At 37.9% G+C, this 12,699-nt stretch overlaps 1 long non-coding RNA gene and 2 other non-coding genes across 4 annotated transcripts; all 3 read left to right on the top strand.

Annotated features, from left to right (window-relative positions):
* Positions 1-4,203: 4,203 nt before the first annotated feature.
* LOC129643821 (uncharacterized) lies at positions 4,204-12,128 on the top strand. Of its 2 annotated transcripts, XR_008710524.1 has the most exons (6): positions 4,204-4,495; positions 7,289-7,458; positions 7,919-8,146; positions 8,685-8,790; positions 9,587-9,635; positions 11,536-12,128. It is a non-coding gene; the product is annotated as an uncharacterized LOC129643821 (long non-coding RNA). The 2 variants fall into 2 exon arrangements; XR_008710523.1 differs by lacking the exon at positions 7,919-8,146 and having other exon boundaries at positions 4,237-4,495.
* On the top strand, positions 8,877-9,051 carry LOC129645188 (small nucleolar RNA SNORA81). Its single transcript, XR_008711275.1, has one exon. It is a non-coding gene; the product is annotated as a small nucleolar RNA SNORA81 (small nucleolar RNA).
* On the top strand, positions 9,388-9,519 carry LOC129645141 (small nucleolar RNA SNORA63). Its single transcript, XR_008711231.1, has one exon. It is a non-coding gene; the product is annotated as a small nucleolar RNA SNORA63 (small nucleolar RNA).
* Positions 12,129-12,699: the final 571 nt, after the last annotated feature.

The raw sequence follows: 12,699 nt of genomic DNA, 5'->3' as shown, positions 1-12,699 counted from the left end.
TCTGCTTTATTGACTATGCCAAAGCCTTGGACTGTGTGGATCACAATAAACTGTGGAAAATTCTGAAAGAGATGGGAATACCAGACCACCTGACCTGCCTCTCGAGAAATCTGTATGCAGGTCAGGAAGCAACAGTTAGAACTGGACATGGAAAAACAGACTGGTTCCAAATAGGAAAAGGAGTACATCAAGGCTGTATATTGTCACCCTGTTGATTTAACTTATATGCAGAGTACATCATGAGAAATGCTGGACTGGAAGAAACACAAGCTGGAATCAAGATTGCCGGGAGAAATATCAATAACCTCAGATATGCAGATGACACCACCCTTATGGCAGAAAGTGAAGAGGAACTCAAAAGCCTCTTGATGAAAGTGAAAGTGGAGAGTGAAAAAGTTGGCCTAAAGCTCAACATTCAGAAAACGAAGATCATGGCATCCAGTCCCATCACTTCATGGGAAATAGATGGGGAAACAGTGGAAACAGTGTCAGACTTTATTTTTTGGGCTCCAAAATCACTGCAGATGGTGACTGCAGCCATGAAATTAAAAGACGCTTACTCCTTGGAAGGAAAGTTATGACCAACCTAGATAGCATATTCAAAAGCAGAACATTACTTTGCCAACAAATGTTCGTCTAGTCAAGGCTATGGTTTTTCCTGTGGTCATGTATGGATGTGAGAGCTGTACTGTGAAGAAGGCTGAGCACCGAAGAATTGATGCTTTTGAACTGTGGTGTTGGAGAAGACTCTTGAGAGTCCCTTGGACTGCAAGGAGATCCAACCAGTCCATTCTGAAGGAGATCAGCCCTGGAATTTCTTTGGAAGGAATGATGCTAAAGCTGAAACTCCAGTACTTTGGCCACCTCATGCAAAGAGTTGACTCATTGGAAAAGACTCTGATGCTGGGAAAGATTGGGGGCAAGAGGAGAAGGGGACGACAGAGGATGAGATGGCTGGATGGCATCACTGACTCGATGGACGTGAGTCTGAGTGAATTCCGGGAGTTGGTGATGGACAGGGAGGCCTGGCGTGCTGCAATTCATGGGGTCGCAAAGAGTTGGACACGACTGAGTGACTGATCTGATCTGATCACCACCATATAGTAAGTGACTGCTCTGTACCACCTGGTATGATGGCAGGCATTTCACAAATATCATTTAATCCCCACAGTAACCCTGTATGGCTTTAGTCTCATTTTGTAGATGCTGTTGGTATAAGAACCAAAGTGTGTATCACTAACATATGATTCTAGACCATTTTCTGCCTTCAGGTAAGGATTTGCCTGAGCTTGGAAAAACAAATCATCCTACAAGCACCACCAAAGTAGATTCTACCTCCCTTTTGGTGGATTGCCAGCAATGCCTCTGACAATGAAGAGAAAGACAAAGGATCCACCCTGGGTGCCACAAATGAGGTGAGGCACCATTGGGCCACCTGGTTTAGTCTAAATCAGTGGTTCTCAAACTAGCAGAATCACCTGGAAATATAGATGAATTTTTAAAAAAGACAAACTCCTAGTCCTTGCCTTCAGGGATTCTGATTCAGTAGTGTGGGATGAGATCTGAGAATGTGCATTTCTAACAAGTACCCAGAATTACTGATGCTGCTGGTCCTGGGACCACACAGTGAGCACCACTGACTACAGCAAAGCTATTCAAACTTCTTAGACTGCAAACCATAGCATGATATAAATTTTACCTCATGACACAGCAGACATAAATATACATAATTAAAACAAAATGAAAACAATTGTTGTATGGAACAATTTTTTCCCTTCAGAAAATTAACTCAAAATGAATCACTGACCTAAATGTAAAACACAAAACAATAAAATTCCCATAACAGTTTTCATTCCAATTCCATAGAAGGGCAATGAAAAAGAATGTTCAAACTACCATGTATTTGCACTCATTTCACATGCTAGCAAGGTAATGCTCAAAATCCTTCAAGCTAGCCTTCAACAGTACATGAACCGAGAACTTCCAGATGTACAAGCTGGATTTAGAAAAGACAGAGGAACCAGAGATCAAATTGGCAACATTCATTGGGCCATAGAGAAAGCAAGGGAGTTCCAGAAAAACATCTACTTCTGCTTCATTGACTATGTGGATCACAACAAACTGTGGAAAATTCTTAAAGAGATGTGAATACCAGACCACCTTACTTGTCTCCTGAGAAACCTGTATGCATGTCAAGAAGCAACAGTTAGAACTGGACATGGAACAACAACAGGCTGGTTCAAAATTGGGAAAGGAGTACATCAAGGCTGTATATTATCACCCTGCTCATTTAACTTCTATGCAAAGTATATCATACAAAATGCCAGGTTGGATGAATGACAAGCTGGAATAAAGATTGCTAGGAGAAGTATCAACAACCTCAGATATGCAGATGATACCACTCTAATGGCAGAAATTGAAGAGGAAATAAAAAGCCTCTTGATGAAGGTGAAAGAGGACAGTGAGAAAGCTGGCTTAAAACTCAACATTCAAAAAATTAAGATCATGGCATCCCGTCCCATCACTTCATGACAAATAGAAGGGGGAAAAGTGGAAACAGTCGCAGATTTTATTTTCTTGGGTTCCCAAATTACTGTGGATGGTGACAGCAGCCATGAAATTCAAAGATGCTTGCTCCTTGGAAGGAAAGCTATGACAAACCTAGACAGTGTGTTAAAAAGCAGAGACATCACTTTGCCAACTAAGGTCCATATAGTCACATCTATGTATGGTAGTCATACCAGTAGTCATATACGAATATGAGAGTTGGACCATAAAGAAGGCTGAGCACCAAAGAATTAATGCTTTCAAATTGTGGTGCTGGAGAAGATGCTTGAGAGTCCCTTGGACAGCAAGGAAATCAAACTAGTAAATCAGAAAGGAATTCAACCCTGAATATTCATTGAAAAGGTTGATGCTGAAACTGGAGCTCCAATACTTTGGCCACCTGATTCAAAGACCCGACTCCTTGGAAAAGACCCTGATGCTGGAAAAGACTGAGTGCAGGAGGAGAAGTGGGCAGCAGAGGATGAGATGGTTGGATAGCATCACCAACTCAATGGACATGAGTTTGAGCTAACTCCAGGAGATGGTGAAGGACAGGGAAGCCTGGTGTACTGCAGTCCATGGGGTTGCAAAGAGTCAGACATGACTTAGCAAATGAACAACAACAAACAACAACGTAACACAGGAGAAAATCTAGATAACCTAGGTTTTGGTGAAGACTTCCTAGGTACAATACCAAAGGTATGTACCATGAAAAAAACTTGGTAAGATAGACTTCATTAAAATGAAGCTTTTCTGCTGTATGAAAGATACTATTAAGAGAATAAAAGGAGAAGTTATGGGTTGATAGAAAATATGTATGAAAAATATAACTCTGTTAAAAAAAAAAGGACTATTATCTAAACCATACAAAGAACTTAAAAAAAAAAAAAGACTGTTAAAATACAAGAACTCTTAAATCTCAATAGTAAGAATAACCTGATTTTTTTAAGCGGGGGAAGGGTTAAGCTCTATCTTATGCTCATTATTACTGTAAAAATAGTCTACAAACTTGCAACTAGAAGACTAGTAAGTTCTAGAGATCTAATGCACTGCATTAGTGATTGTAGTCAACAATACTGTATCATGTACTTCAAAGTTGCTAGAAGAGTAGATCTTAAATGTCCCATCAAAAAAGAAATCATAATTATGTGACATGAAAGAGGTGTTGGCTAATCCTATGGTGGCAATCATATTGCAATACATAAAGGTATCAAATCAATAGGTTGCACAGCTTAAACTTATACAATGCTATGTGTCGATTATATCTCAATTTTTTAAACATAACAATACAGAATAAACAAGTTTATTTTAAAATTCTGTAATTTCAATTTTGAGACAGTTAAGAGGAGGATTTGTTTTAAATACATGTTTTTCACATTTTTGGAAACATTATAAAATGTTGTATTTTTCATACCCCACACCCTTCTATATCAGGACATTCCCCCTTTCTTCTTCCCCTCAGAAAACTCTTTAAGATTAAGGGTCATATAAGGGCTCTTCGCCCTGAAGCCCATGAGAGAAAAAGAACCCCATAAACCACAGAAAGAAATATCCATGGGGCACTCAGGCAGCCTAAAAGGTCTGACAACAGCAGGCCCTACCCTACGAACAAAGCAGGGACCCCTCACGGGCACGCAGCCATCTCCTGCACTGCAGCTCTGCTCTCTTCTTTGATTGGTTTTAGCGGTGACGCCCCCTCTGAATGCCTCGCTCGGATTGGCCTACTTCTTGGATCAGACTGGACGGTGGCCAGAGGAGGACAAGAGAGTTCTACACGGTCTGGAGGGACGATTTGGGTCACATCTGAGACGGAGTTGCACATCAACAAGCGTCCAGGCTCCAGGGACATGGCGGCGGCCTCTGTGATGTCGGTGCTGCTGATGGCGACTGAGAGGAACCGGTGGCAGCGAGTCCAGAGCCCGCTGCTGCTGCTGCCGCCCAGGCAACGGTGGGTGGAAAGGCGGCTGTGTTCCTGCCCAGGGATGGGGGCTTGGGGTGTTGGCCCGCCTGAGCGGTGCGAGTTGCGGGGGTTCCGGAGGCTCGGTAGAATCTGCTTTTCAGCGGATTCTGCTTTCAGCCCCACCCGTGAGAAGTCCTCCTCTACCCAGCCCTCCCCTTTCTTCTCCTGCTCGAGATTCACTCTTCAACCTGCCCTTTGCCTTAGTTTCTCCCGTTAGCGGTGGGAGTGGGGGGAATGGAACTGGGCCTACCATCCTCCAGGCACTCCTACCTATGGGGCCAAGAATAGGGTTGACAGATTTAGCGATAAAAATACAGGATGCTGGTTAAAATTTAAATTTCAGATAAACAACACAATTTTTATTATAAATGTCTGCGATATCAAATCAAATTAAAAATATAAAACAGTATTAGTTATTTGTCTGAAGCTTAACTGGGCGTCCTGTTTTTTATTTGGCAATCCTAAGCAAGAATACCATTTATAAAACCTCATAACCATTTACAGCGTCCTTTCATAGCACTGCCTATATAGGGAGTATTATAATCCGTGTTCTAATGAAGCCCAAGATTATGCAACTTGGAAGTAATGGGGCCAGGACACTTTAAAAGCCATTTCAGTTCTGCTGTCCTTCTCAGGTGTGCATTTCAAAGAAAGATTCCCCGGGAGCTCTCTGAATTGTTAGAATGAACCTAACAAAAGCAAATTTATCTTTCAGGGGGCCTGGAAAGTTGTTTTATATTTAGGTTCTTTGCTGTGGCATTTACCTTATATTTAAGGGAAGAAACTGTATTAAATTGTCAAGGAATATTGACTTACTGTGTGATGATGAAAGTATATTATATATGTATTAAATCACAATGGCCTATCATTTGACTTTAATATCAGTGGATAAGGTTATATTCATGCAAGAGATCCATACATCATTGCATAGGTAATGATTAAGGCGGTGAAAGGTATTCTGGAATGAGACACACCTGGGTTCAAAACCTAGTTTCACACTTTGATGGCAGTAGGCAAGTTACCTAATCTTTCTGGGCCTCCATCTCCTCTTCTTTAAAGTAGAAATGATAATAATTGTATCCACTTCATAGGATTGTTGTATTAAATTCTTATCAAGTGCCTGGGGCATTGAAATTTATTAATTTTATCTATGATTAACCATTACACTTTAACTTTTAGTAAATGTGAATTTTTGGCATAAATTATTAGATAATAAGTATTTTAGTTTTAAGTTGAAAAAAGCCAAGTAATTAAGAATATCATGAATATTGTGAGTTTCATTGCAAAGAAACATACTATTCACTAATAGTTAAAGCAGATATTTTAGACCATAATATACCAACTTTATGAAATCACAAATCTGTAAGCCAGGCTAATATAATAAAAATTTATATTTTAGTCTCAGAAATTGTTCCCCATGTATAATCTTACATGCTTTAATAGTCATCGTGTTATAAACAGAAAGAAACATTAGCACTCTCCAAGGGAAAGAAAATGACTATAGGGTGAGAAATAAAGCCAAAAAATAGGTTTATGGTCAGTGGCTGTTTATGGTGAGGTAGACCTAGTATGTTTTAAAAACCAAATGTCAAGCTTTGAAGGAGTTTTATATTTCTTTTTATTTCCTTAGTGTTTACAGTGTTAACATAGTTCACTTACAAACTATTCTCTAAAATTCCTCTTGGGAACTTTTCCCAGTTTTTCTCCAGAAAAACCTTTCCACCACCTTGAAGAGAATGTAGAATTATGAAAATTAAAGGTCTAATCTTAGCAACTATTGACTGTTACCTAAGTGATAGTAAACAAATCATTTAACATTTCTGAGCCTAAAATCATAACTACCAAAAACCTGTTCCACCATCCCCAAGGTTTATAAATGCTACCAATTATTACTAGCTGTTGCCCACCAGAGAAAACTTCAACCAGGGGTGAATCCAACTATTTGTATTCTTTGTGCCTACAGCAAGCCTCCTCAAAGGGCTACAGAAATTTGCACACAGGATAGACTTGTAATAAAATAAATTCATGGTAGTCCACTTCACCTGGGCTTTCAACAGACCAAGAAATTAAAGCTTTCTTTCTTTTATGGTAGACAGAATCTATGCCCTTTTTGTTATTGTTGTTAAGTTTAAATGCAATTTTGCAACATGAAAACTGCGGTCTCTGTAATTAGTTAGGAATCTTTGTCACTCGTGATACATGTGTTGCTTGCTATCTATTTTCAAAGCTTTTTGCTATGTTAGCTCTAAAATAAAGCTTTTCTTAACAAAGCTATAGGCTTTATTAAAATCAAGTCTGCCAATTAAAAAACAATGGGAAAAAAACTCAAGGCTGTATAAGTTTCCTATTGGAAAGATACTTATTTTTGAAGTGAATGATAATCAGTGAATACACATCAGAACAATTTGCCATGGATCTATAAATATAGAGCTTATTTCCCTACTTATGTGTCTTATACATAAAAGAATAATGTAGAAAATGTTTGTTTGGGTTCTTGAATTATTTAGCTGGTATGTGTAAAAAACTGAGGATCCCAATTTTGAAAGGACACAAAAATCTAAAATTAAAAATGAGATGCTTAAAAAGATTTTATCTTGAAGCAGTTTGATTTGTCTGCCTTGTAAGCTTGGAAGTGATTCTACATTGTGCTACATAAAAACTGTTCACAGACCAGAATTTTAAACTAAATATAAACAGTTTAACATTTAGCCATGTGCTTTGAAAGTCATGTGATGGAGGCTTTATTTGCAGAACATAATAATTTAAGCTTTTGACTTTTAGATCCAAAAGATACTTCTAGCACTTGGATACTATCTGGGAGCAACTTGTCATGCCTGCATTGTATGGGACAAGTGTTCGAAATCAAATGCAAAAACTGTAAGCTGATGGAAGAGGCAGCACACAACATCCCTGGTACTCCAGGGAGAACATTTGATATAGAAGATATCTTTGTAAGTATTGGCATATTTTTCCTGCTTTTGCTGCTGCTAAGTCGCTTCAGTCGTGTCCGACTCTGTGCGACCCCATGGACGGCAGCCCACCAGGCTCCCCCGTCCCTGGGATTCTCCAGGCAAGGACACTGGAGTGGGTTGCCATATTTTTCCTAGGGCATTTTTAAACCAGTGATATTTAGGTTATGGGAAGGAAAATAATTATCCTAATTGTTTAAGCCAGTTGCCAAGCATGAATATCTAGAGATGCTACCAAGACTTTTCTTTAATAGGCTTTATTTTAAACTTAAGTTTAAGGAAAATTGGGATGAGCATTCCCAGGCTCCTGTATTGTTAACAACTTATATTAGTTTGGCACATTTGTTAAAATTAATGAACCAGCATTGACACATTATTAATTAAAGTCCAGAATCTATTCAGGCTTCCTTAGTTTTCACCTAGTGTTCTTTTTCTGTTCCAGGATCCTGTTCAGGATACCACGTGACATTTAATTATGTCTCCTTAAGCTCTTCTTGCCTGTAACAGTTATTCAAATTCCTCTCCCTCCCCACCATTTTTTTTTTTTAATGACCTTCACCATTTTGAGAAGCATTGGTCACATAGTAGGATGCACTTGTATTGGAATTTGTCTGATGTTTTCCTCAAGATTAGACTGTAGTTGGGGGTCTTGAGGAGGAAGACCACAGAGGTAAAATACCATTTTCATTTCATTCTATCAAGCATTTTTACTCTTGATGTTGACCTTGATCATGTGGCTGAGATAGAGTTTGTCAGATTTCTTCATGTAAACTTCTTCTTCCCTCCCCCCTCCTTCTGTACTGTGGTCTCTGGAAGGAAGTCTCTATGCACAACTCACTCTTTAAGTAAAACTTTTTTTCACTTTCCCAAATGGACCAAGATGCTTATTTTGGATGAAGCTGATAAAAAATATTGAGCCAAAGGATTAAAGGTCAAATCCACAAGTTTTACCAGAAATCAAATATAAGGACTCAGCTGTGCATGTGATTTTTTGCAGAGGGCAGGTTGGAATAACTGTTGCAATACAGCTGTGAAGTGCTATATTGCCCTTTCCCCTGCCAAAAGCAATTGTTTCCTACAATCTCTGTCTAGCTCAGTTCTGTAGTAAGACAGGGACGCTTGGTCTCAAACATTATTCCTCTAAGTATTATTATGAAAACTGTTATAGTTGATATGTCATCATAATTAGTCATTGTCTCTTTTTTAAGGTTGTGTCCCTTTCTGCCTTAATGCCAATCAATATGCTGAAGTCCTCAAAAAGTTCCTGAGAGATCCATTTCAAATTCTAGTCAAGAAAGAACTGATCATTGAAAGGTATATATTATTGTATCTTATAATTTTGAAATAGAGTAATGTTTTTCTAATTAATGTACATAAAAATTATAGCCAGGATTTTTTTTACCGCCTTATTTAAGCTCTGTGCTAAGATTGTAGTAACTAGTATCTGCAGTGTCTTAGTGCTTGTAATAAAGCTAACAAAGTAAACACAAGAAGAAAAACAACCATACCAGATAGTAGAAAAACTACAGGTAACTAACTCCAGAGTATTTTGTTCTAAAATTTGGTACAGTAATATCAGTATTTTGGCAGAATTAAAAGAATGAATTTCTAATGGGTTCCTTCCAATGGTAGGGCTAGGAGTGAGAAGTCAAATGGCTTTTTATTCTGACGCTGATCTGAATTAACATTTTCCTCTCTGAAACACTGTAAGGAAGGAATTGTATGCTGTCTGTGACACATGAGGGACCAGCCAGTACACAGGCTGTTCTTTTAAAGGACTCAAGGCAAAGGGTAGACTGGATCTGAGAAAACGCATGTCAGGATTTCAGTCTCTTGTGTGGTAGGAGCTGTTCTTCCCTGGTATTGCTCCTTAAGACACTGTTAATATCTCATTATTTCCTTAATAAACTGAAGCAGGATCTAATTACAACGTAGCTGAGAAGTGCTGCATTGTCTTTGCCCCCTGCTCAAAATAAGACTGCTTCCTTTCAAGTCCTGTCTGCCATGCCACTGTAGCACCCAGGGATGCATGGTTTCATACACATTTACCAGTTTAAACCCTGACTCAACAAATGACTCCTGAGAGTTAAGGCTTATTAATATTTTGCAGGTGCTGACAGAAAGAAAGAGGCATTACCAAGAGGGAACTCCTTGATAAGGTACAAACTACATTTTGATACTGACTTACTGGTATTTAATTTCATTATGTTATTTATCTACTAAAAGTTGATTGTGAGGGGAAGATTTTTCATTGTCTTTGTCAGCTCAAGCAATGTAGGGAAATAAAGATTACTCCACAGACAGCGGTGTGATTTATAGGAAGTTCATTACAATTTTGTGTCCTGAAAGATTGTATAGAAGTTGCTTTTGAATTAGAATTTGAATATATTATCATATCTCAGGCTCATATTTTTATGTACAACTAATGTTGATGGTTATGAACTATGATCTGCCCACTTCTTGTGAAAACTGTATTCTCAGTTGAGTATTTGTCATCTTCACTGAATTACTTGCTTTTATTCTGGAAAAATAAATCATGTATTGTTTTTTCAAGTATGATTTTGTCAGCCAGACAACCTTGAAAATCAGGTAAATGAATCAGGAAATGTGTTGATGAAAAGTGGTATTTAAATTGTCCTTAGAAAGATTTGTGGTTAATCAGAACACAGTGGGAAAACAATGTGAAATGTAGTTCAGATTTTGGACTTTATATAGTTTCTGTTCAAGGTGTCGCAAAGAGTCAGGCACGACTGAGCGACTGAACTGAACTGAACTGATAGTTTATATTCAAAGGGAACATCACAAATGCTGTTAGATCTGGTTGTCTTTCTTAACTTACACACAAGTCTTTTTTTTTTTTTTTTTGGTCATGTTTCTCATATCTTGTGCATTCTTGATGATTTCCTGAATAGTTGAGATTTTTCTTGGCATTTTCTGGTAGCAATTTATGTTGACCCAGGCTTAGTTATAGTAGCTTTATCACTTAAATAAATTGAATTATGTCTTGCTACTTATATAAACATAACTTTGTCAAAAAATATAGTAGTAGTTGGTAAGAATAGATGATGAGGTGATGCCCAGAAATGGTATCGGCCTGATTTAGGACATAGACTCTTAAGTGCAACAGCATGTTGTTTGGATAAAGAGCAAGTCAGTGTTTTCCTATTTGTTTTCCTCTTGTCGTGGTTATTTGATATTTTAAGTTGTTCCAGCCAAGACATTTTTGACTGGGCCTATCATCTGTTTTAGTAGAGAGCTGTGGCGGTGATAGTGATACAGTGTACAGTCAATAGTGTTACAGTGATATAGTCAATAGTGTTACAGCATATGAGGTGGCCTGAGCAGAAATCAGTGACAAATATGGGTTACCATACAAATTTTTTAGAGGTTCCCCACACACAGAAAAATTTTAAGTCCTAAACCAAGTCTGTCCAGTAGAACTTTCTGTAGTGAGGAAAATGTTCCATATCCATGCTGCCCAACACAGTGGAGACAGGCCACGAGTGTCTACTGAAATACAGTTAATGCAACTGGGGGTTACATTTTCTATTTTATTTAGTTTTAATTTAAATAACCACATGTAGCTAGTGGTTATTGCCTTGGACAGAATAGTCCTAAGCAATAGTTAACATTCCAGAATTTATATTTTCAATTTGTAGTTCCAAAAATGTGTCAAATGGATCGCACACCTGTTCCTTTTCTTTTGTCTGGTATTTACGTCTGTCCCAGGCTAACACCTGCTCTTGGCCCACTTTGGCACAGGCTTTAATTTCAATACCCCAAGCACAATTCTGTAGTCTGCTCTATAAGTAATAACACTCAGGCTGCCTGATAGAATCTGATCTCGCAGCCAGATGAATCTTTTTGAACAACCATAAAAGTAATATTTTCTTTTTCGCCAGATTTTGTGATTAGCATCTAGTGCTGTGATTAGAAGCCCTCCAAGTATAATCTTGGCAAAGAAAGAGCCACTGGTGGTTAACAAGTAATTCATATCGTTTGTACTTCATGTAATACTTGATAACTGATATTCTGGTGAATAATTTTTCTTTTGTTCAGAATTGGAAGCGGAAGTCAGTTTGGGAGGAAAGCTGTGGCCATAAACATTGAAGAAGACAAGAAGATTCTTTGTGACACTGAGACTTTCTACCACACTACGGTGGAGGAAATGCCAAAGACTGTGGCTGACCTGATTTAATCCCTGGAATGAAATGGTTATGCATGTAGTGCTTGCTATTGCTGAACAGGCAATCACATTGTGCATTGTGTTTCTTTTGAGGATAATATGTGAAGCTTGTCTCAGTGCTCACAACAGATTAAAAATACAGATTTTGATAACAAAGCAACTTCAGACATGATTTCATGTGAGGTAGTCGTTGGCTTTATCCTCTTACTTCCTAGTTCTCTGCACATGGTTGTATTGAGTATTTGCCATCATTTAATAATATGGACTGAAAGATATAAAAGCAGCTATTTATAAAGTTTGTCTGCCTTTATTGTATTAGTCACTAACTGAATAGAGCTAATTTTAAAATGATTTTTTTAAGAAAATACTTAAATTTATTTTGTTTGGTATCATTTTTTTCAGTAAGGCATTTTATTAGCAGTTAGTTGAATGTTTATTGAATGTTCAATAAATTACAGTGAAGTACTTTTTCTCTAAAGTTGTTTGGTCCTTATTTTTTAAAGATTTGTACTTTTGCCATAATCCATATTTTCAAAGGAAAAAGATAAAACAGCAGTCTATAGTAATATTTTATTCTAGTTATAAAATTATACACAAAGGATACAACGAACATGGCTTTTCATAAAAAGGTTTAATAGTTCCAAGTTAGCTGCTGCTTGGCAGTAGCATGAAGACTGATCAATTGCAGATTTCACCAGTACCCTCTACTAAATATTATCTGCTTCTTCAGGAAGAAAGAAGCAAAAATGTAATATTCCTCCCTCTTCTGGTATGGCAAACATTTCCTGGTACACATCGTATAACTGCTCAACAACAAGGTTTTTGTTAATAAACTAATTAATCAATAGATTTCTTTTCCCATAACAACAACATGGAGTTGGTATTTGTTGTTGTTGTTTAGTTACTAAGTTGTGTCCTCCTCTTTTGTGCCTCCATAGACTGTAGCCTCCCCAGGCACCTCTGTCTATGGGATTCTCCAGGCAAGAATACTGAAGTGGGTTGCCATTTCTTTTTCCAGGGGATCTTCCTGACCCAGG

Source organism: Bubalus kerabau, chromosome 2 (genome assembly GCF_029407905.1).
Source record: "Bubalus kerabau isolate K-KA32 ecotype Philippines breed swamp buffalo chromosome 2, PCC_UOA_SB_1v2, whole genome shotgun sequence".
NCBI classification, from domain to species: Eukaryota; Metazoa; Chordata; class Mammalia; order Artiodactyla; family Bovidae; genus Bubalus; species Bubalus kerabau.
This window is presented reverse-complemented; position numbering and strand designations above follow the sequence as displayed.